The following is a 25,589-nucleotide window of genomic DNA, read 5'->3' on the forward strand; positions in this document are numbered from 1 at the left end:
CTTCCTTGCGTGCAAAGATGTAGCTGGTGGGTCCCAGCAGTCAGGGGGGCGAATCTTTTTTTTTCTCGGACGCACTTCCTTGCGTGCGAAGATGTAGCTGGTGGGTCCCAGCAGTCAGGGGGGAACTTTTTTTGCGAACGGTGGCCCGTCCGGTGGGTCCCCGCTGTCAGGTGGAGGAATCATTATTTTCCGCGTAATAAGGAGGCACTTCCTTGCTGTGGCCGTGGACACAGCTGTCAGCCTCTCCACGTACAGTCCATGTCCGATGGAAGTCATTCCTTGACCATGTTGACCACGCCGCGCCGAGAGCACCACGGCGGTGGACGACGGCGAGGCCTAGGAAGGGGACGACTCGGAGCCGGGAAAGACGCAGCAGTGGATGCCCACGCAAAGAGGAGTACGAGGGTTCACTGGTTCGGCTACGGTGTGAGGCTGCTGTCGCCGTAGATTAACAGGGGGTGTGGGTGAGTAGACGGATGGGCTGGCCAGCGGTGGGAGTAGTAGGGGGCGGTGAGGCCTCCGCGGCATCACAGCTGGCCACGAGAGGCAAGAGCACGCGACACGACCGACGCTGGTTTGGGCGGCTGGAGCAAGAAGACCAGAGGTTGAAGAAGCACTACAACCGTTGGATGAACATCGTACGGTAACAGGAGCTAGAATCGTTCATATTGACTAAGTTGACAAAGCGCTACATCCCCGTCAACTTGGTAGGCCCACAAGTCAGCCTCCCAGTATGCAGGGTTCCAGCTGGCAGGGGGAGTATTCATTTTTTTGTGCGTAATAAGGAGGCACTTCCTTGCGTGCGAAGATAGCTGGTGGGTCTGACAAGTCAGCGGGGGGCACATTTTTTTCGCGAAATACAGAGGCCCTTCCGGTGGGTCCCAGATGTCAGGTGGAGGAATCATTATTTTGCGCGTAATAAGGAGGCATTTACTTGTGTGCCGCCGTGGACCCAGCTGTCGGCCTCTCCACGCACAGCCTACTTCCGATGGTGTCGTTCGTTGACCATGTTGACCACGCCGCGCCGAGCACATCCAAGGTGGTGGACGACGGTGAGGCCCCAGACAGCAACGATCTAGAGATGGGAAGACGCGGCAGTAGAGTCGTAGACGGAGAGGTGTACGAGGGTTAACTGGTTCTAGTGCGGTGTGGTTCGGCAGTCGGTGGAGAAGAACAGGAGGTGTGGAGGGTTGGAGGGATGGCCTGGCAACCGATGGAGTAGCGCTTTATAGCGAAGCGTGCTAAGCAGAGCTGCTAGCAGCAGGAGGCGGGAGGTGGTCCCGGTGGCGCTGGAGGAAGAAGACGAGAGATTGAAGATAGATGCCGGCCGTTGGATGTAAATCCAACGGTAACATGTTAGAATCATTTGTTGACTAAATTTACAACGACTTGCGTTGGCTTCGACCTATTGGCCCACATTTCAGCCTCCAAAAATGTGGCACGTATTCAACCCATTTTTTCAGAATTTATAGTCTTTTTTTTGCGCGGTAGAATTTACAGTCAATTTGATCTTCTTTTTTGAATTACAGCCATTATCTGGGCTGGGTGAACAATTAATGTAGCTTTCATGCGCCCCATTTATTTTAGTTCCTAAAAAATTACAGGCCATTTGCACTTTATCTAGATACACGATTTTGCTGGGCTGATTCTAATTATAATGTTGGGTTGGGCCAGCAAAGTTATCAAAAAATAAAAAAGGGCTGAGCATTTTGTTATAAATATATTTAAATAATAAGTGATATTATTACATTCGTCCTTAAATCTTACCAAGCTTTTGTACACAATCACTAGGATTTTCGTGCCAAAACAATCCAGGATTTTATTTGTTAAGAAATTATTTTTATAAGTTAATAAGATGTGGGATATTGTTTTCTTACATATGTAAGTATCTGTTAAATATATGATGACAATAAAAATAATATATAATAACATATAAAATAATTTAAATATATATAATATAGTTAAAAGGGAAACATAAGTTGTACCTGGCGTTCCTATTCTTATATAGAAAAATAGAACAGACCGCTGCGTTTTCTTCAAAAAAATACATAAATTGGGCTGCCAAAAATAAAACCTCAGATGGGAGGTCAATAGGCCGGTCGATACATGATGGCCCTAAGAAAATACAAACAGGCCCTCCCATCCGAGGTCGTGGGCTGTGCATGTTAAAAATGAAAGCCTAGATGGGGCAGCCCAAAACCACGTCCAACACTTGCCAAAACTTTGTCCCTCGTTTTCTCTGTGTTTCGCACACTCAACATTGTGTGGGCATTTTGACTGTGCATCATGTGAAGATGTGCTATACATGAATGTTGATCAGCATGATGTTAACTGGCTGGTAGTTCCATTTTCGACCACGAATAAAACTTCCAACATGATGTTAACCCTGTTTGAAAAGGCCGTGTTAATATAAATGCTCTGTCTCTGAAAGTTGCAGTTTCTTATCTGAAACTGAACTTGCAGTTTCTTATCTGAAACTGAAACTTGCAGTTTCTTCTCGTCTGCACTTTTATACTCCTATGAAACTACATTTTTTTAAGTGCTAAAAATAGATCTCTAGAATTCATAAAATTATTCATATGCTCCATACTGCAAATCTGAAATTCAAAAGACATTCATATCTGAAAGTACTCTCAAAATACACAACACAAAACACAATTCACAACCTGCAAATACTGACAACCCTAAGCTCCACCTGACAATTCACAACCTGCCCGACTATTGGGCTGGGGGGCAGTCCCCTCCTATTCCTCGGCGGCAGACAGCCGCCCCGTGAGACGATGTGAACGGCGAGGGAGATGATGGCGGGGAAGCATCATCGGGGCAACTTCTTTTCTCCTCTTGTAGTTGGGTTCGGTCGATGAAGACTCCACCGGCTCGCTCTGGCAGGAACCCTCACAAACGGCACCCTGTAGATGCTCGATCCTTCAATCTCTGGTGGATGCTCCTTCTGGGATCGATACTCCCACCACCGCTCCCTCACGATCGGATTCGGTGAATCTGTTTGCTCCATGGCCCAGAGGAGCAGCTCTATGTACTCCGGGCGACTCCCTCTGGGAGTATCGCTGCCTTTTCGCTCTATTGCATATATTTGGCCATGGATGTCGCCGTCGCCGGTAGTTGGTCCTTGTTGTCAAACCAAGACTGTATCTCCAACATCCTAGCTAGCTTCACAGGGTCGCCGTCTGCGATCCTCACGTATCGGTTGTACTCCTCCATCGATCTACTTCTCCACAGCACCTTCACTCGCCGGTGATGGTTTTTTAATGGAAGAGGAGAGGAGCGGCGCTGGTTTTGGATTAGAACGGGAGAGGAGCGACGCTAGTTTTGGACTGGAACAGGAGAGGAGGGGCGGTGGTTTTGAAATGAAAGAGGAGAGGAGCGGCGCTAGATTTAGATTGGAACAGGAGAGGAGCGGCGGTGGATTTAGATTGGAACAGGAGAAGAGCGGAAGAGTGGCGCTGGTCTTGGAAGTATTTTTTTTTGTTGTTTTCCGTATTTTGGGTCAAAGTTTGACCACGTACTGTATGTGACAAGCAAAATGTGAATGCATGTCACCAAAAATTGTGTCATTTGGTTTGTATCCGAATGTACTTTCAAATTATATTATTTTTGCAACGTATAACATATATTTTATGTGCGAAAATCATGGTCAATTATGACCCAGAATAAAAGGGAGACTAGTTAATGTGGGGTCGCTTTCTTAATTGAAGGGTAAATTGATTTTGATTTTGATCCAGTCACAGCACGCCAGCCCTCTCGCCCAATCCTAAATCGCTGTCGCACGCTCCTCTCCCTCTTCTCCATTGCAAAACCACCTCCTCTCCTCTCCATCATCTCCATTCCAAAACCACCATCTCGCCTCTCCCTCTTCTGATCTTCTCCATTGCAAAACCACCTCCTCTCCTCTCCATCATCTCCATTCCAAAACCACCATCTCGCCTCTCCCTCTTCTAATCTTCTCCATTGCAAAACCACCTCCTCTCCTCTCCATCATCTCCATTCCAAAACCACCTCCTCTCCTCTCCATCATCTCCATTCCAAAACCACCGTCTCGCCTCTCCCTCTTCTGATCTTCTCTCCATTGCAAAACCACCTCCTCTCCTCTCCATCATCTCCATTCCAAAACCACCTCCTCTCCTCTCTCTCTCTCTCTTCTCTATTGCAAGACCACCATCTCTCCTCCCATCTTCCAAATCTAGCACCGGACCACTCAGAACGACATCTATGGAGAGGATGCAGCAGCGAATCAAGCAGATCGCCAGCGGCGACCAGGCAAAGTTAGCCAGGTTGAAGGAGATCCTTAGTTGGTTTGACAATGAGTGGGAGATTTCGAGGACGGTGCGGGCCATGTGGCAATGTATGCGAAAGAGCGAGAAGGCGGCGATGAGGGCAGCGATGTACATGTACTCCTCGGCGGCAGTCACACCGCAGTCCTCCGAGTTCATCGAGTATCTCCTATGGGTGATGGAGCAGACAGATTCGCCGAGATGACAGTCAGGCGGAGGTGGTGGGCACACAGGTCGAAGGTCGAGCACCCAGAGGATAACGAATCGATCGAGTATGGTGTGTCGTTCGTGAGGGTGCAGAGACAGCCGGAGCCACAGGAGTATTCGTTCTCCCACCACAAGAGGAGGCCGGATGGCGCGACGTCGCTTCCCCGGCGTTCTCCATGGTTCCCTCGACGCTCGCCTCGTTTCAACGGTGGCGGTAGGGTTTAAGGTAAGCTTCACACTAACCTAATCTTCCACCTGCTCATGCTTACAATCAGTGTGACAGCTAATGAAAATCATGCTTACAATCAGTTTCCGAGTACTACGCCAATCACCCTAAAATAGCTCTGGACCTTTGGGTCAAAGTGGTGACACAGTGTACAAATAAAGAAAAATAGATTGGTGCTTCTTTCAGAAAAGAGTACTCCCTAGAAAACTGCCAATATAAGCTACTAGTATTTGGTTAGAGGATTTGCTGCCGAGAAAGATCCGTCCACATAGAGCGCCACACATCCCACTGGTTGTGGTGGATGCCAATGCGTGCATGCAGCATGGTTGGTGTCGGTAATTTTTACTTGGCACACCTCACACTCTGCATATATGCCGGTTCCATACGTATATTTGTGCAGTTCCACCAAAATGCAGCTGAATAACCCTGTTTGCATAGATAATGAAAAAGTGTGATTACATTATAGTGGCACTAGTTGATGAAACACACAAAATAAATAGAAGAAAATATTGTGATAGTATCATAGTATGCAATGCTGCGAGGGCGAGATGGGCCCTACGACGCCTCATACGGTACGCCTCATACTGGACATCGTCCCAAGTCTCCCAGATACACCTTCTGCCAATGATGAACATCAGTGTACAGCAATAGTACAAGGAGGCGCCTTGAGACATTCAAATATCTATTTTTGTACATATCAACTAAAATTAAGCACCCCAGTTTGCAAAAACGCTTAAACATTAACAATGGGACTAGTTGACGAAACATACTTTAACAAAGAGAAGCACTTTCTTTAACAAAGAGAAGCATTGGAAATGAAATGATAGAGATGACACTCTCTCTATTTTAACTGTATTATTACTTCATTTTATCAGTGACACTAGGGTCGAGCAGGTGGCAAACGAGGTGTACCGTGCGTCGCAAGGATGGAGGCCGGGGGTGCTTAGACTGGGATGCTGAAGCTGGCTCTTTCAGTCACCAACATGGATGATTCAATTCATGGGACCTTTTGGTGCAGTTCACCTAAAATGAAGCAATGTCCTGTGAGCTAGCAGCTTCTTCTTCAAAAAAAAAAATTTAAGAAAAGGGCTCCAGCCCCGGTTCCATTTCCATTAGAAAACGAAACCCACAGAGCTTCTTCTTCATTAGTTGCAATAAAATTGAGCGACATCAAGGTTGGTTGTGAAGCTCCTAGAATGCTCAACTATAATTTGGATATCATTTGTGCAGTTCAACTAAGATCGAGCGTGAAATGTATATCTCTGTTTGCACAAAAAAGATGGAAAGGAGGGTGACTAACAAGTAACAAGTGATGAAACATGCATCAAATGAAAAGAAGCATGTTCCTTATCTGAATGGAAATCCTACAAGGACAGTAGCAATTTCTAAAGCAGTGGCATTGCTAAATATTAGTGTGGGCACCAGGATTAACTATGACAACTGTTAAATACGACATTACTTTGGGCACGGGAGAGTAGGCGGGCCAGGACAGTTGCATTTCTAATGAAAAGAACCAACTTATCTTAATGGGAAATTTTAGCATGACATGTAAAGAAGTGCCATTGATTCATATTACTGGAGGCATTACATTGAAAACAACATTGGTTTAACATGTCCTTACTTTTAACAGTGCGACTGCTACATTTTACCAGTGGCATTACATAAGAGTGGCTCGGGGCAACAAACATCAGAACAGGATATCTAGGTTGGTCCCATTTTTGTTCGGTATAGCCACCTTATACTGTGTGAGGCTAGCAAATCTAGTGCTGGACTTACTCTGTTGACTTGTCCCCCAGTCCCCACTTTCTTTCCTTTTTCAACCAATAGATCGGGTTTATATTGAGTTTGTACTGTGTTTCCCTTTATTTCCCTATTAGACCTAGGGACCAATTGGATAGCCAGTCTCTGCTACTTTTCACCCCCATTATTTCCTCTTTCGACCAAGTCCTAGATTCAGGTAACAAATCCTCCCCCACCCCCACCCCCTTTCTTCCTTGTTTGAACCAAGTAGTACTAGATTCGAGTGCATGAACTAGTTTTACCTCTTAAACATAAAAAAATTAGGTGGTTTTCAAACAGTTGGTCGATCCTATCTACGAGGGGGCCTGAGAAATAGTAAAAGTTACAAATGCAGCAACGTCAGGAGCTCGAGAAGTAGAGCAAGGCCGGTTTCGAAGGAAGTTATACCTGATGGTCGTCGGGATGTCGCTAGGTGGGCGGCGGGAGGCCGGATCTGCCCACACTACGGCAGCGAGGAAGAAGAGGTCGGAGGCCCTCCCTCGCCAACGGTGCTTGGGAGAGAACGGCAAGGCAGGCTGATCGAGACGCGCCCAGCAGTGGGTAAGAGCCGTCGCCGAGGACGACCGCATGAATGTTGCACCTTCTCACCTTCCCCGGCGGAGAGGATCCGGCTGGATTTGTGACCAACGGTGAGAAGAGAGAGAGAGAGAGTGGCCACCGCTGTCGTGTTTAGATCTGGAGAGGCCGAGACGGTGTGAAGAGAGCAACACTAGCAAGCAAGCGCGGAGGCTCCTGCCTATATAGTGGAGTAGTACTTAGTTTTCTTTTGTCTACCGGAGCCGGCTCGACCTCGTCAATGACTGTCGAGAAGTCTTCATGCACGTGGCCCGGAGGCGCAGTTGTCGTCATTTTGATCTGAAGTGTCGGATTATAACATATAACATGAAAAAATGCCACATGACAAGAAATCATAACCTCACTGCCCAAAGGAGACAACATGAATCCCGATGGACAAACTAGACGAGGAACAAAGCTCAAATTAAAGATAAACTCGTAGAAAAGGGGTCCGTCGATAGATGTCTAATTAACATAGCCGGCCTGACCTAGATGGCAGCCGAGTAGTCACTATTCGTGCATGTGCCCCCAATGACTAGCCCAACTCAGTTGTCGCTGTTTAACCCTCGCAGTGATCCGAAGCACATGACACATAATTTTGTGAGATGACAAGAAACCTTTTTTTAGATTTCTCACCACAACTATAGCCATGTACAACACAACCTGCATGATATGTAGACGATAGCCAATCCAGGCGTGTCTACTGGAGCCTGGTCACATGCATGGACGAACTGATCTTTCGTGCCTTGCAAGGATCGTCCAGGCACCAACGTAGTACAACACTTCTCTAGTACTATCGCTCATCTCCCTCTTCTATTAAGTCACCCGACTTGCGGGGCCGAGGAGTGTGCCTATGGTCGGTTCTCAATTGCCGTCCCACATGTGTGTGCGAATGCAATATGACATGCGTTCCATTCAGAGAGCAGCGTGCCAGACCGACCGACCGTCTGGGGTGCGACGCGAACGTGACGTGCATGTTGTATACTCCGTACATGTGTACCGCCGTTTTCTAGACGCTTTGCTTCATGGCGTGGGTGCAATCCATGGATACAAAATTAGTATATTGTATACTATTTAAAAGTCAAGGGCGGGGCTTTTCCTGCCCGGTAGGCGGCGGGACAGTTCCGCCTAATCGGTTCGACAGAGATGTGAGAAGACGAGGGAGTAGGCTGCTGCAAACGTAGGGCTATGTGATTTGACAGCGATTTACTGCTGGACAGGTGGGGCCCCGTGATTTGACTTGCCATTATCATTTTAACTGTGGCGCTACGACCGGCGTGAGTCTCCCGATTCCTGACCACCTCCATGCAGGTGCCTCTCCCAATGCTCCACCATGTAGTAGTAGAGGCTGGCTCTTGCATGAGAGCCCACTTCTCCACTTTTTCCTTGCCTCTCTTTCCTCCACATATGCAAAAATGCCATGTAAAGCGCACTATTGTACTTACTTGCTCCTACAGGTGCTTAAGCTTGCCACATAGGCATAAAGTCTGATGTGGCAAGTTAATCAAGAAGAGAGAGACTAGTTTGGTGACCCAAGGAAGAAACGGTGCTAAGCGCGTGTACCTAGGTGAAAAGACAATTTTGAGTCTATAGCTAATTAAATGAAGCAAACTTAGCAACACCATTTCATTGGAAGAGGTCACTCCTTGGCAAATGCAATAAATACTAGTACTCCCTGTGTCCCATAATATAAGAATGTTTTTGGCACTACACTAGTGTCAAAAACGTTCTTATATAATGGGACGGAGGGAGTACGAAGAAAGAGATAGAGAGGAGTAAAAAAATACACTTATAGCCAACCTTATAGCCAACCTTGTTATAGTATGAGTGACTAAGTGATGACTATGTATGACATGCCAACATCAGATAGCCTAACGCATCGTGTTAAATCTCCAAGGGCGCGACCGCGCGAGCGACGCGACGGTCGTGGTAGGCGCGACCATGATACGGGCTGCTGGCAGCCCTTGGATCTGAGATCAAATGGTCGCATGCTAAGTTGCTGAAAATTTGTAGAATAACCCTTCAGGATAGGATATTCGCCCACTGGTCTAGAATCACGCCATGCAACCGTTCGATCTCCAATCCATGGGCTCTCGGAAGCCCGTATCATGGGAGAATGGAAAGCCACTACCCTGCTGTTCGCACGTTGGCAGTTCGCTCCTACTCGTCCCCGCACGTCCTTTAATACTACGACAGTTCGCTCCTAGTCGTCCCGTCCAATCACATTACGGCAGTTCCACTAATCCTAACCCTCCTCCCAAATCCATGGCGTCCCAAATCTCCCCGATCGGCGGTGAGTACAAGGTTAGAACCATCACCGGCGATGAGTTCAACGTCATCTACACCCATTCTTCCGCGACGGTGAAAGGATGCCTTTCTCGCTTCGGACGCATGTTCGAAGACTCACATGATGAGTGGGTCGCTGGGCTAGATGTTGAGTACACCACAGTCGTGGGACGAGAGAAGGATCTAAAGGACAAAGAAAGGAAGAAGCCCGCCATGATCCAGGTTTGCGTGCATGACTTATGCTTGGTCTACCACATATGCCATGCCGACGTTGAGTGCCGGGATTTTAAGGACTTCCTCGAGAGCAACCTAGTCAAATTCGTTACTATAGACTTTGTTAATGAGAAAGAAGTCCTGCATCGGATAGGCCTCGTTGTAGGCAACACCTTCGACCTCCAAAAGAATCGGCTGGTGTCCTCTCGTCAGCCTTCAATGCTGACCCTGGCAAGAGCCATGGTTCATCCTTCGTACGGTAAACTGGAGAAACCTCCATACACGTTTCATCGTCATGCATGGCAGCGGAATGTACTAGATATAGACCACATCCAGTACACTGCAATGGATGGCTACCTTTGTTTCAATATCTACAAGGGTTGGATGAAGAGCAATAGTCAAGTTGGCGGTTCAAGCAAAGAAGTATCGGCCAAGAGGAAGAGGGACAAGGACGAAGTCGAGGACGTGAACGAGGACTCCGAGTAAGGTGGCGGTGTCGTTGCTCATGGTGGTTCTAATGCAGTGTCTACCGGAATAGTTGCAAAGTTTAATTTCAGGTGTGCTTAATTTAATTTGAGGGGTGTGTTGTGTTGAGCCCCCAGCAGAACTATGTTATGTTTCTTCTTGTTACTTTAACTCTTCAGTAAGTACATACTAGTATTTCTTACATTTCATCTTTTAGTTGGTATAGTACTACCACTCGTTTATTCACATTATATATGTACAATATATATGGCCAACATCATATAGCCAGCAGTTTAGTTGTCAAAGAATTTCAGGGTGCTTACTTTTGTCAAAGAATTCCAAGGTGCTTAGTTTTATTTGAGGGGTGGGTTGTGCTGGACACCATTATTGTGACTAGCCTTTTTAATAGTACTATATGCATAATTTGGCGACGAGCGCTCTCTATATGTACCACCTTTTTTTTAATTTCAAGTTTTGCTCCATGGCGCAATCCATCGATACTACTGATGTACAAAAGTATACATTTTTCAAAAGGCTAGAGGGCGGGGCAGTCTAGCTTGGTCGGTTTCATGAGAGGCGAGGGCCTTTGTGATTTGACGGCTCATTACTGCTGGAAGGCGGGGCCTTGTGATTTGACTACTCGTATAAATGCGCCGACGACCTGATCGAGGAGGAGCAAAGAACCGTGCGGTATACTCAAGTTTTCCACTGGAGTAGTACTACGACGGAGGAGCACGAAACACGGCAGCCCAGTGCCATATGGCGATAAAAAATGATCTAATTTGCTAGTCATCTCATTGTTAGCATTGTTCTATTCATTCCCTCAAAAAACAAAAACCATTGTTCTATTCATGCCTCGCAAAGAACGTGACACGTGCGGCGAAACACCCAAAGCAAAAGATGAAACACAACAGCAAAAGAAGAAGGAAGATTATCACCCCAAATGATCTAATTCGCCGCGGATTTGTAACTGCTTCTTCATCGCCTCCACGACCTCCATCTCCTTGCGTGTCTCCTCCGCCATCTTCTTCATTCTGTCCATGACGCGGGATTTCTCGACGCGAGCCTTCATCATCTGTTCCACGGCCGCATTATGTACCTTGACAGCAGTCGGGTGCTCGATGCGGAGCTTCGCCAACTCCTCCTTCTGTTCCATGACGAGGGCATGCAGCATCTTCATCGAGGAACTACTATTCTCATGCAGCTTCTTCCAGCCGGCGTTCTTCTCCTTCAACATGTCGATCTCATGGCAGAGCTTCGCCTTGTCCTCCTGAAGTCGCGGGATTTCGCCGGTCGCCTTCTTCTCTGAGGCAATGCTCTTCTTCAGCAGCATCACCAAGCCGGCGGTCAACTCCCCTTGTTGATTGAGCTCAGCGGGCATGTCATCGAGGCTCTCCGTCAGCAACTCCATCAAGCCTTGGATCCACTCCTTCTGCTTATTGAGATGCTTCTTGAGCTGATCGGGCATCCCATCATGGGATAACGAATCCAGCTCCGCCGGCTCGGCATGTTCGCCTCCGCGGCTAGGGCGCTGCTGGGAGCCATTGCCTACCCGTGAGAGATCTTTCGAGGTCTCTGCGTGGCGGCGAGCCCTCTCTTTTTTTTCCGCAGCCTTGGTTGCCGCTCCCTTGTTATGAGTAGTTCTCGACCTAGAGCTCTGCTCACCAGCCATGGCAACGACGGACGAACAAGAAGCACTTATGAGGAGGAAAGGTAGAATAATTTTCGGTTAGGTAGTTCCCCTTTTTATAACCTAAGTACTAGCACTAGTAGTACTAATACCTACATAGTGGGAACACGTTCAGGTTTGGTACGTACTAGTAGGTGTGAGCAGGCTTTCGAATGTGATGAGAACAAGGTAAAGATTAATTGATGGTTTTGGTTTCGAGGCCCGAAACGGCTCTCGATGAGTTTAGCGGAACATAAATTTCAAGTACTACACTGCTCAAATGCGTAAATATTATGTTACTGTCAAAAATTGGCACAAAATATGAAGGAGGCCAATGGAAGTACTACTAGCAACCCACGATTTAACTACTCGCATGCGCGCAGTGGAGTAATAATGTCTTTCTTCCGCCCTCACGTCCACTCAATTTGTGTTGTATTAATTGACCATCAATGAAGTGAACGACTTTATAGGCGTCAAATTATCACATGGGGTTGATCTTGGTATAAAATTGCGTCCGCCCGTGTACCCGCGTGTGCGTGCGAGGGAATGAGTGTGTGCATGGCATGCGTGCACATCTTCGCTTCATGCATGTACCGCCAGTATGGCTCAGGGAGGACGAGTACATTCTTCTGGAACCAGCAGCACGTCACTGTGATCAATCCACGCAAGGAGGTCGCGAAAACGCCTTACATGTGCCACGTGGCTTCATGAACTGTAAGAGAGACACTATGTAGCGTGCCATTGGTATTATAATTTACGTGTTTTGCACATACTCGAAGTACTAGTCATTTACACATGCATTGCACGCATCAGATTTTCCAACCAAATTATGAATAAATACCACACTATAGCATGTTAGCTCTTAGTCATATATGCGTGATGTAGCCCTTCGTTTAATTCTTATAGTTCATCACATTCAAAATCAAATTAGTTTTTATAAAAAAGCTAAGAACGCGTGAATAGGAAAAACATGGGATTATAGTGGAATGTCGTATTGAATCCTACAGGATTGTACGAGTGTTTGATTGTGCATAGAAAAAACGCAGAATTCTTTCAAAGAGGTTTGAGTGGATGGGATGTTTCCTATGAAATCTAGTGCAAATGAATCATATGGAAAAATTCCTATGGTTTACAATCCTACGAATCAAACAACCAAGATAGGAAAAATTCCTAATGATTAGAATCCTCCAAAATTCCTTTGAGAATCCTTTGAATCAAAGAAGCCCTTAATCTATTTTATGATTCATGGAATTGTGCGTTGTAAAGCATAAAGTAAAAACAAATAATGGCAATTCAACTACAAAAAAAGTTTGGGCAGTTATGATATGGAAGATTCTAGAACAAAAGAGAACCACTGTTGTTTTGAGGTTTGTGCATTATGCTTAAGTTCAACCATGGAGTCTGCTAGATTGTACATGTGGCAAAATCCGGTGGGGGGCTAGAAGATGGTGCGAGGGGCCGAGTGGAGAGAGACTATGAAGGAATGCACAAGTGCGAGATCGATATTTAGAGAGAGGGGGTGAACACGTGCGTTGTTGCACGCAGTGGCGGAGCCATGAAAAATAAATGATCTAGGGGGCCAAGCATTGCTAATCCTTTACGAGGAGGGTCAATTCATGAAATTAAACCTTTTTTAGCAGCAATTTTCTAATGATCACATTCATATTAGCCTCGATATATAGTGATGTTAGGGGGGGCAGGGCCCTTACTGCCCCCTGTCTTCGCCATTGTGCACGCATCTGAGAGATGAAGCGGAAGGCATGGATGATGAGAGGGGGATGTTGGATATATAACTAATGTGGGTGTATTAGCTATTTATGTTAATCCTATATAGAGAGGTATAGATTGATCGATGTGGACGTGGGAGAGGTATAGATTGATCGATGTGGACCTGGGAAAGAGGGTGATACATCACTGGATATATTGATTGATCAGTTTGTGTGGAAAACTATGAAAGACCTATCTATATACACACATACATAGAGGAACATCGATTGTTGCGCATGCACGTGTGAGAGATAAAGAATGCCCAGTATGAGGGAGAGGGGGATGTGTGTGGGTGTGTGCCTTCATGGGAGACCGACCTGAAGAAAAAGATTGCATGCGTGCGATAGATAATGACGACTGGTAGTGTGTGTGCATGCATGTACGAGAGAAAGTTAGTGGTACAATTATAAAGAGAAGACTATTGTGTGGGTGTAAAAGAATAGGTGAGGTCATAATCAATGTAAAGTTGAATTCAAATATTTGAATAAGAGATCCTGATGTTTGAAACCCATGCATGCATGAATATAACGGAGATCTGCGCGGTGTGCTTTGGAAACGAGCATGTTGTAATGTATACACATTGAACAAGGTCGGACTGATTTGAATTTGAGATACCGATGGCACACATCATTTGCCCATGTCGCATCCGTCCATGTAATTGGAGATGATGGGCGGCTTTCGCATCACATATCTATATCTATACCCCTATATATATATTATATTATATATATATTTTTATTGTGAGCGGGTAACTTTAACTTTGAAAGATGGTCGTTGGATGAGGCGAATCCGAAGGTCCAAAGATGGCAAATTTGAGCACTATTGGCCATGGGATATCATCTAGATTCCACCAGATTTCTCCACATGTATAATCTAGAAGACTCCATGGTTGAACTTAAGCATAATGCACAAACATCAAAACACAAGCACTTCTTATTTGTTCTAGAATCTTCCGTATCATAATTGCCCAAATGTTTTTCTACATGATTTGCCATTGTTTGTTTTTACTTTATGCCTTATAGTGCACAATTCCATGAATCTTAAAATAGATTAGCTTTCTTATAAAAACTAGATGATTTTGAATGAAATGAACTATAAGAATTAAACGAACATCTACATCATCCATATATGACTCAAAGCTTGCATGCTATAATGTGGTATTTATTCATAATTTGGTTGCCAAATTTCATGTGTGCAATGCACGTGTACCTTACTCTAGTTTAAATGGTGTGTGTGTGTTGTGCGTGTTGAGGTGCAAATTGTCTTTTTTTGGTACACATTAAGCTTGTTCTTCCGAAATTTCAAGCCGCGCCTTGTTATGTCGAAAATTGAAGCTAGCGTCTCTGTCTATTGTGCTGCGAAACTCCCACCTCTTCAACCCGCGCCTTGTTAGCCTGAAATATTTAAGATATATCTTTGTCTCGTTGTGCTCCGACAACTCCCTCCATCTCAACCCGCGCCTTGCTATTTCAAAATTACAACGCGCGCGAAAACTCCCACCTCCTGTGAAATCCTGACACGCGAAATGCCTATGGTACCCCTGAACCGAAAGAACCACCTCAAATCGGTGGGGGGTACTTTCATAACTTACCCCACATTTTGGACAAGCGCGTCTCTAAGCCATGGTTCCCCACTGCCATCCCATCCGCCCACCCATTTGTACACTGAGGCCGCGAAAACCCGCGACGAAACCCCACACCCTGCTTCGTCCGCCACCCAGCCGGAGCTTCTTCCCCAACGACGTCGTCCACAGCAACACCTCGACGTCCCTCATCCACCGTACCGGATGAGGATCCATCGTTGATCTCATCGTCCCGCCGGTTCAGCCACCCCGTCCTCCACCGCCAAGGATCTGCCCCGACGTTCCCCTCGTCTTTCGTGCCACCTCCATTCCCACACCGCCGTCTTCACCTGCACCACCGGAAGAGCATCATCATCACCGTTTCCTCGGATGAAGCTGCAGCCTAATCGGCGCCACCAAAGAGGTTGTACACTAATCACCGCATTTTCCTCTTGATTCGATCTCACGGTGCTACCGGCGCTTGGTCCCGAGCCGACACGGCGCGGCTCCATCCACGGCGGCGTCGCCGGCCACTTCCTCCACGGCGTCGCTCCCTCGGCGGCGACGTCCACATCATTAGGAGCTGCTGCTGCTTTAGCTCTCGCTCGTGATGCTGATCTGCTCTTGCTCTTTGTCCCCTGCCTGGTCTGCTCTTGCGCGCGTTGCTGCTCTCGCTCTTGCTCTTGCTTGCGATGCTGCTCCGATTTGGCTACACTTCAGTCGACTAAATTGACTTTTGGGTCAGTCGATTTCCAAGGGGTGGGCTCGCCTGGGTGAAGGAAGAACCAGCCGCAGTGGGGAGGGGGGCTCGCCGGAGAGGTACCCCACTATCTATCTTAGGGTTCAGGATGGCGGCGGTGGTCGCCGGCGGTGGCGGGGCGTTGGCGGGGCACTGGCGTGGGGATCGCCAGAGAAAAAGCTTGGCACGGGGGGCCTAGATAGATGGCCGGGCGGCGGCGGACCGGTGGTGGGGAGTGTTTTTGGGGCGGGCGGGGCGGCGCACCTCTGGCCGCGGGCGGCGGGGGGCTGTTGTTTGGCCGGTGGTGGCTGGCGGCTCAGGGGGTGGAGGTTGAAGATGAACCGCAGGCCCTTGATTTCGTATCCAACGGCTGCAAAATCGACTGACCAGAGATGAAAAAGTCAGTCGACCGACATGTAGCCTCACCTTGCTAGTGCGTTCAGTTTTGACAACAAAATTCAGTTTCGACAGCAAAATTCAGTTTCGATAGTTAGGTTCAGTTTCGACAATTAAGTTCAGTTTTGACAGTTAAGTTCAGAGATTAGCAGCTGATGTATTTTACATCTAGCACTTTTTGGTTATGTATTTTACGTCATGTATTGGAGATGCTATTAGAATTCCACTCAGGTTAACGTTGTTCATTGTCTCTCTTATCCTGCTTCAGCCTCGGCGTCGTACAATACAACTCACCGGAGCTGCTCCAACGACGAAACCCTCCATCACAGCGGAGCAGTACCTCGGGATCCATCTCCAGACGCCTAAGATCTTCTTCCCCTTCTCCGACAGCAAAGTCAGCCGGAACATCCTCACCGGCCAACCCAATCACGCTGAGATCGACATGGCTTCGCCAAAGAGGTTGTACACTTGTTGCATCTCTTTTTTACTCTACATGTTATATATATTGTCCACTGAAAACTCGTAGTAACGGGAAATACGATTATTTTATCCTACTATATGACAAGCAGTGAGGTACCAGGCAACTTAGCTATCCGTGATGGACTCTCTTGAACGCCATCATTATTTATCTCTGCACGTTTGAGTTGTGCATTTGTCGATGGGCCTGAGAGTTGAGCTAGTATGGCAGTGGCCTGGGTCCAAAGTAATAGAAGTAGCAAAAAAACATTTTTTAGTGTAGGATTTTCCTTGCTCAAGCCTGCCTACTAGAATCGCCAGTGCTTGAAAGGAAAAGTGAATGAAAAACATAGGAATTGGAAAGTTTCCTATGGTACTATTTTTCATGAATTTGGTGCAAAGGAATGGAGCAAAGGAAAACTGTAGGATTTGTTCCTTTAGTGTCTCCTTGAAAGAAAAACCGTAGGAATTCTAATTTCCACTTCTCCTCCTTTTCATATTCCTATTCATCAAGCACAAGACTAAGAGATAGTAGCATAATAGCATTATAACCGTACATTTTCTTGTGGTTTGACTTAATCTCACCATGCTTTTTTGCATCCTGTGATCTTCCCATTGTTGTGAATCAAACACCCAGATTGGCAGAAATCCTGTGTTTTTAAATTCTCTATTTTGCACGTGCATTCCTATCCTATTCATGTCTATTTCCTATCCCTGCATTGTTAGAATCCTCAAATTCAAACAAGCCCTTACTCAATTACTTCTGTTACAGATATGTGTCAAAGAAAACCTTGTGTGGTTTGTCCTGCTCCTGCGGCGTTGTGTTCCACCCCAGCTCAGCTGCTACAACGACGGAAGGGTTCACCACAGCAGGGATCCGCTCTCCATACTATCTTTTGCCGCCTCAGATCTTCTTCCCTGCCGCCGGCAGCCACGACAACTGCATTACCATCATCAACTGAGCAGATGACCTTGAGGACTACACGGGTCCGCAAGAGAGGTTGCACTCTTCTGTGTCTGCTTACGTTATGCGTCGCTTAATATGATGACATGCTACATTATCGTCGTGTTCACCTATTAGACTCCGAGTCAGGTCCAAAATAATGCTGAAACTTGAGTTTTTAAATGGTTGTGGGGTACATATTGGGGCAGCAATCAGTACTATATGTCTACTATCTAGCTAATCTCCGGTGTCTACTATGAGTTTCATGTTGGTGCAAACAAACATTAAAGGAGCCATTATCTGTATTTTTTAACTAAAGCTATTATCTGCCTGCTATCATTGGTTTTGGGTCTATCCACAGTTTGCTACCATCACTCTGGATTTGTGCATGCACTCCTTACATAATCTCACTATGTTTTATTCCTATGCATGCCAGTTATTGTACACAATGGAACTGATCATGTAGAGCAAAAGAGACGAGCCTTGCGTGGCAATAAAATTTCATGCAGACGTCGTTCCATGGTGGGCGCAAAGGCAGCCCCCCCTCCACCCATTTCGGATCGTAATCAAGAGGAAGATAACTGTTCTGAGGGGGGTTCAGAAGGAGAAGACCACTCCTATTTACCCCATGAGGTCTTCGCTCTAACTTGGCATGCTGATGTTGGTAATATCATGCATATGGTGCCTTGCATTGCTTACTGTATACATTAAAGATGTCATCTGCTTAGTTTAGACATGCTTTGTGTCAATGCCATCTGTTTTATTTCTTTATCTTATATGTGAATCATGCGATGCCATCTTGTCTAGCCAGGCATCGTATATGTGAATTTTGCAATGCCACCCTGGTTAGCCAGTCATCTTATATGTGCATTATATCTTGCCATCATTTTTTATTATGTGTTAAATTTGTCAACAATTTTAGTACATTCAATTACTCTTCCTGTGCATCAGCCATTCAGCGCGGTCATGGAGAAATCTGGAGTGGAAACCAGGTCTTCAGAGCAGACAATGTTATCTGACGAAGTGCATGTCTTGCTGGTTACCGATAGCTCCTCAGAGGAGGATTCAGAGGCAGATGACCAGTCATATTTCCCCCCTAAGGTGCATACCCTAACTTGGCAGGGTTATGTTACTCATATCGTGCGTATGGTATCTTGCATTGCTATGTCATTTGCTTAGTTTAGACATGCTTTGTGTGAATGCCACCTGTTTAGTGTTTAATTACCATATATGTGAATTATGCAATGTCATCTTGTTGCAAGACATTATATATGTGAATTATGCAATGTTATCTTGTTGCGAGGCATTATGTATGTGAATTATGCAATGCCATGTTGTTTAGGCAAGCGTCATATATGTGAATTATATCATGCCGTCCTTTTTTTGTATTTCTCATTGCTTTTGTCGAAAATGTTTGTATATTCAACTGCTCTTCCTGTGCATCAGCCATTTGAATTGGTGATGGAGAAATCTGGAGTGAAAACAAGGTCTTTAGAGCAGACAATGCTACCTGCTGAAGCAGATACCTTGCTGGTTACAGATAGCTCTTCAGAGGAGGATTTAGAGGCAGATAACCAGTCCTATTACCCCCCTGAGGTGTATGCTCAAACTTGGCAGGGTTATATTACTCATATAATGTATATGTTGTATTGCAATGCTTATTTTTTACATCAGATACACAATATTGAATGACATCTCCTTAGTTGACACATCATATATGCAATTGCCCTCTGCTCACTTCCTTAGTATATAAATCATATATTTGAATTATGTCATACCATGATGTTTACATAGACAGCATGTATCTGAATTATGGCATGCCAACCCATTTTCTAAAGACATAATATAGTTATATCATCTCATCCTGTTTACATAGTCATCGTATTTTAAATTGTGTCATTCTATCCGTGAATTATATCATGCCATCATGTTTCCATCGACGGCATGTTTGTGATTTATGGTATGCCAACCACTTTAATAGACACATCGTATAGTTATATCATGTCATCCTGTTTACATAGTCATCATATTCTGAAGTATGTCATTCTATCCTGTTTAGTTAGCCATCATACATGTGAAATTGTGTCATGCTATCCTGTTTAATTACCCATCATATATGTGAAATTATGTCCTGCTATTCTGTTTGCTTAGACAACATAAATGTGAATTATTGCATGCCCTGTTTTCTTCCCTACTATCCATTGCACCTGTCTATCTTACAATGTGTGTACATTCAATTACTTTTCTTGTTTATCAGTCATTTCAATTGGAGGGAGTGATGGCAGTATCTGTGGGAGTAAAAACACGGTCTTCAGAAAAGATCGTGCTACCTGTCGATGCAGATAGAACCACGGTTGTACTTGCCCAAGAATCAGCCCCACCACACATAACCCACACTCATGCAGATTGTACCCCTACCCAGTTGGACAGAGAACCAGCTACACCCCTTCTAACCCCAACCCCAGTAGATAGACACCCAGTTCCCGTTGACACAGCACCGTCTCCACCATAGAGCACCCAAACACGAGCAGTTAGTAAGGCAACTGCAGTGCCCAAATCACGAGGACCACCACTCCGAACCCGAAGTCAACGCTTAAAGTAGAAGAAGAATTGTTCTCAGGTCAGGTTCCGTAGCTATGGTTCATACTACTTTTCTCTTGCATCACTTTATTTACTGATACCAACCAATTTCAAATTTGGAGGATGCAATTGAAACTCCAATGGCGCAACAGGTATGTTTTAAACCTGTTTCTTCAACGTGTTTGGTTGTTTGCTGTTGTAACTTGCTCTATGTTGATTTCAGTTTCAATTGAATAAACAGTTATGTTCTCATGCCATGCACATTACAAGTGTTGTTATTGTTGTGTAGTTTCCCACACTTATATTCTGTCTATGCTGCTTTGTCTTAAATAGATATGATTCGAACTGTATCTATCTTGATTTGGCAACATAAACTAGAATGATATAGACCATACAGTGACCATACTACATATATATATGTTTGTTTCATGTTGTTATCCTGTCCACCTTACTACTGAACTGGTTTACCAAAATGAGTTTCATATACTACATTGTAAACCTGAGATGTGTTTGTTTGTTTCCCTTTTAGAACACGGATAAAATATTGGAGAAGAGTACCCTGTTATGCAATGGTAAAGGAAGTAATGCAGATAAGGTTCAAGATAGTGAGACATCCCTGTTGGTCTCCAAGAAAGCTGATAAAAACTATATTGAGGACATTGACACAACCCTAAAGTCCCGTCTTGATGTAGTGTTTGAGTTACTGGCTACCACTGCTGGCACCAGCTCTTCAAACTTGTTGCCTGAATCAGTTCGGCTTCTTGAGTCTCAACTTCAAGTTGAAAGACATCGATCAGATGTTATGCGACAAGAAGCCGAAGGACTAAGGAAGTCCCTACAGAATTCAGATGCATACTTTCTGGTGCAACAGCAGGCGCTGGAGGACTTAAGAGCCAAACAAGAGAAAGTTAATAAGCTTGCTAAGCATCTTGCCAGCATTATGGGTACCCAGGATATTGTTTCTTGAGCTCTTCTGAAGTGGTTTCAGTTCTGGACTTGTTTTGCTGCGGCGTTTATATGTTGTTGTGTTCCCTATATTTGCACTCGTGGCGAACTTTGATGCCCAGTGGATGTAATATGTGTAATAGCCGTGATAGCCTAGTGTAAGTTGCTTGCTTATTTATTTCCTTGTTGTCTTGTTTATTTGTTTGCTTGTAGTCAATGCAGTTCTTTTTCTGTGGTTTGCTAGTGGCTGCAACAACCTATTTTTTAAAACTAGGCCACAATAACCATGGGCTAATATTTACTGTAGTGACACTGCACCTACGGGCCATAGAAACAGCGGGCCTTCTACGGGCCGTATAAACAATGGGCCTTCCACGGGCCGTAGAAACAATGGGCCTTCTATGAGCCGCAGAAACAATGGGCCTTCTACGGGTCATATCATCAATGGGCCTTATACGGGTAGTATGATCGATTGGCCAAACATGGGCCAATAACAGGCTGCATTATGGCCGTAAATGGGCTAGAGTTGGAATCGTCCATTCATGGGCCAACCATAACGGGCCATTGTTAATAGGCCATATTTCATGACGCTATGAAAACGGCCCAACGTGTTAACGGACCACAAACGGGCCGACTGTAACCACGGGCTGAATTTGGCTCATAAGCAGAAAATGACAGTAAAGGGCCGTAAGTAAACGAATGCAAGAAATGAGCCCAAGAATAAATGGGCTCTGAGAAGGCTGAAAGATAACATGGGCTGGAAACGGCCCAACGGAATAACGGGCCCTTAATGGGTATAAAGTGATACACTGTTCATTACGGGCCAGTTTCACCACGGACCGTTAATGGGTGTAAAGTAATACACTGTTCATTATGGGCCAGTTTCACCACGGGTCGTTAATAGGCTAAGAGTTACATATGGCCTCATATGGGCCGAAAGACGTCATGGGCCATACATGGGCCAGAAGTGAAAACAAGCTGGAATCATATTGGGTGGCCCAGATGACGCTACTGGGCCTAATTCGGATAGGGCGTAACGGGCCTTGGGTTAGCAGGCTGTAAATGGGCTATATGCGAACAAGCCGTTAACAGGCTTTACATGGGTCGGCCCGCCACCTTTTGACCAAGTCAAATGGGCTGGCCTTTTCATAGGAATGGGCCTCTGTTGGGCCGTGCCACGTGTCGACGTATCATAGGCGCCTTCTGTCCAATGAGTGGATGACATCTGTCCCAACGGTGAGCCGACACGTGTTTCCTCCAGCCAATGATGATTTTACACATGGAAAATCCCCATTGGTCGGGGCTATTAACGGGTTATCGGATCCAAAACCCGACCCGATAGCTTAACGGCGTTCCGTTACGGTGGATGCCATGTGTCGGTCACCCTTGACGAAAGCACTTCTGTGATGCGCGATTTATCGTCATGGAAGTGGACACTTCCGTGATGGTAATTTTGATAATGTCATGGAACACTTCTACGACAACACAGGTATGACTATCTTGATTCTGTCATAAATTTTTCATGGACGTACATGCATGACAAAAAACGCAACCTACTGTGACAAACACGTATCATCACGGAAGTGTATTTTTTTGTAGTGTGTGTCAGAGGCGGCTGCCTCGGGGATCGACTTCAGCCTTCCTCCTCATGCGGCTGGGTTTCAAGAGCGGTGGCTGTATGTGGATGTCGGAGTGCCCAGCCCCCTGCTCTCGGAGCCAACCCTGCCCGCTGTTCCCAACTCGGGCTCGGTCCATGAGATGCTCACGAGCCCCCGGCTCGCCTTCGTCTGGCGTCGCTTTGGGAACTTGAGGGCGCTCAACATGACAGTGCCCAAGGTGGTGAAGGAGTTCCTTTAGCGCCGCATTGCTCCTCTCCTGCGTCACTCCCGTCAGATGTGGGCTTTTGCGGGGCATGAAGACCGCATGAGGCTCCAGGAGGAAGACCTGGCGCCCGAAGTGCTGAGGAAGGTCCTTATGATCCTGACTGGCGATCCTTCCCCAAGCAGCCTTCGGCAAGGGGCTGCCCTATTTTATCTTTGCTCGGGCAGGGCCAACTTTGTGAAGCAGATGCCCACCTTTGACGAGTGGGGGCTGCGCCCGGCTGGCCTCATGGGGCCCCGCGAGAATCCCGTCATTGTGATTTCCCTTCCGGTCGCCCCAAGCGGCTCCGCCTCAAGTGATGAAGCAGGGAGACGGGAACCGCCAGGAGCCGAAGGGGGTGATGTCGAGGGGCTGACGCCGCACGGAGCCCCAGAGGCGGCATCTCCTGAAGCCTGTCCTGGGGCAGCGGCAGGCGAGGAGTCGCGGCCTTCGGCTCCTGAGGCTGGGGCTTCTGAGGCCCCAGCCGTGGCTCACGAGGCGGCACCTAGCGGCATCCTCTAGGCTGATTCCCCTTGCACTGACCATCCTGATGCTTCCTCCATGCCGCAGGCGGACCCTTGCGTCGAGCTCCTAGGCCGCTTCCACGTGGACTTCGAGGCCCTTCGAAAGAGAAAGGAAGCCTTGGGTGGTGATGATTACCCCTACCGCCTATTGAAGCGCAGGAAGTATTTTGCCATTGACGAGTAAGTATTCTCCCCTCTTGGTCCCTTGCTTTCCCGTTGCTTTAGCTGACCATTGCCTTGCAGGGCCCTTCTTGCCGAGTTCATGGAGGCGACTGAGGAGCCATCCCCTCAAGCTTCACCCTCTCCACCGATTTTGAGCGCCCCGACCTCGAGTACCGCTCTTGCCGTGGGGCTGGTCAGAGAAGTAAGCCATCCAGCAGAGCGTCCTGACTCTGCACGCCTCATGCCCCTTCTTCGCGAGCTCTCCTGGGGCACAACCAGCCTGCCCCAAGCTCCTCCTTTGGTCGTGGACGGCAACTGGCTTAGGTCGATCTTGCATTCTTCCTTGGGGGACGAACCAACTTCGGGCCAGGCTTCTGGTGGGGCGTGCCTGGCCATCACGAGGGCGCCAGCCCCCAGCCCCCTGCCCGGAGGGGGTGTGCCGGTTCATGACCCTCCGCATGCGCCAGGAGCGGAGGATGACGCGGAAGACGTGCTCGGGCGCGCTCGGGAGCGCCGCGCCCTTCGCCAAGAGTTTCTTCAAAGGGCGGCCGACGCGGTGAGCCAACTCGGTGCAGATCTTGCCGGTGAGGACGCGCGCCTTGAGGACGAAGGCCTGCGCCTTACTGAGGAGAGGCGCAAGCTGAAGGTAGTCGTCGCCCTCGCGCGTCATCAGTGTGATCTTGACAATGCGAAGGCTGAAGCGTCGCTGGCGGCTTCACGGGAGGCCTGCTCCCAAGCCGTCGAGGAGGCTCGGGAGGCAGACCGACGGCGCAAGGCTGCAGAGGAGCGTGCGTGGGAGCTCCAGGCCTGGAGCAACTCCCTGGAGCAGCAAGTGGAGTTGCGTCAGGCGGCCCTTGTGTCGCTGAAGGGGGCTTCCATCGACCAGGCGGAGCTCCAGAGACGTGAGGAGGCGCTGGCGCTGGAGGCCCTGAGCGCACCCTTGATCTCGAGCGGCTGGAGACGAGGGAGCGCCTGGTGGCACAGGCGGAGGATGATGTCGCCGCGCGGGAAGCCTGAGCCCAAGAGGAGGTTCACTGTCGCGTGGCGGAGGCTCTCTCGAACCTTGAGCGCGAGTACAGGGAAAGGTTGGAGTTGATCAGGGTCGAAGCAGAGGGCAGGACCGCCGCCCTTAAGGCCAATTTGGATGAAGTGACATGGCGTGCGGACGCCTCTGGGGCCGCCCTTGTCGCAGTGCAGGCGGAGCTGGCTTCCTCCCACGCTGAGGTGCTCCTTCTTCATCAGAGGGTTGATGAGGCTGAGGCCGTTGCGCAGGGAAACGAGGACGAGATACGTCAGCGGCAGACCTTGGAGCACATGCATGGCCCCATGCTCCGCGCGCTCCGGGAAAGGGCTAACGCGGCCTTGGGCAACATCTGTGAGGCGGCCGTTGGGGAGCCCCGTGTGATTAACTATGTTGGCAACCTTTGGTTCTTCACAGATGTGGTGACACAGCTGGAGACTCGGTCAGGTAGGGCCGACAGGCTTGTGGAGGAGAGGAGCCATGCCCTGCTTGGACACGCTTTCTCTCGCGTCTTCAGTTATCTTCAAGACAGGGGCCCCCTCTTTGATTTCGACGCCGCCATCACACCGGTACCCGTGGCCATCCGGGGCGATCTGGCGCACTGGGTGGAAGACAACGTGGACGCCCTTGTTAGGGCCTTCACCACTGATGATGACGGCATGGTCGTGGCTGCCGATGAGGGCGGTGTGGTGAATGATCCGGATGCTGATGACGGCGACGTCGCGGGCGACGGCGAGGCCAGCGACGCCAGTGATGACTCTGGAGGTGCCCCTAAAGATGCATTGGGAGATTTATCCGATTGATCGCGCGTTGTTCCTGCTGTTTACCCTACGCAGAAAGAGTTCGGGCTTGGCCCTGAAGGTCGTAAGAGCATTTTGGGAGGAGGAGCCCCTCGTGTAAAACTTGCAGTCAGTGTATTTGTAGA

The sequence above is a fragment of the Triticum aestivum genome, chromosome 5B (genome assembly GCF_018294505.1).
Source record: "Triticum aestivum cultivar Chinese Spring chromosome 5B, IWGSC CS RefSeq v2.1, whole genome shotgun sequence".
Taxonomy (NCBI): Eukaryota; Viridiplantae; Streptophyta; class Magnoliopsida; order Poales; family Poaceae; genus Triticum; species Triticum aestivum.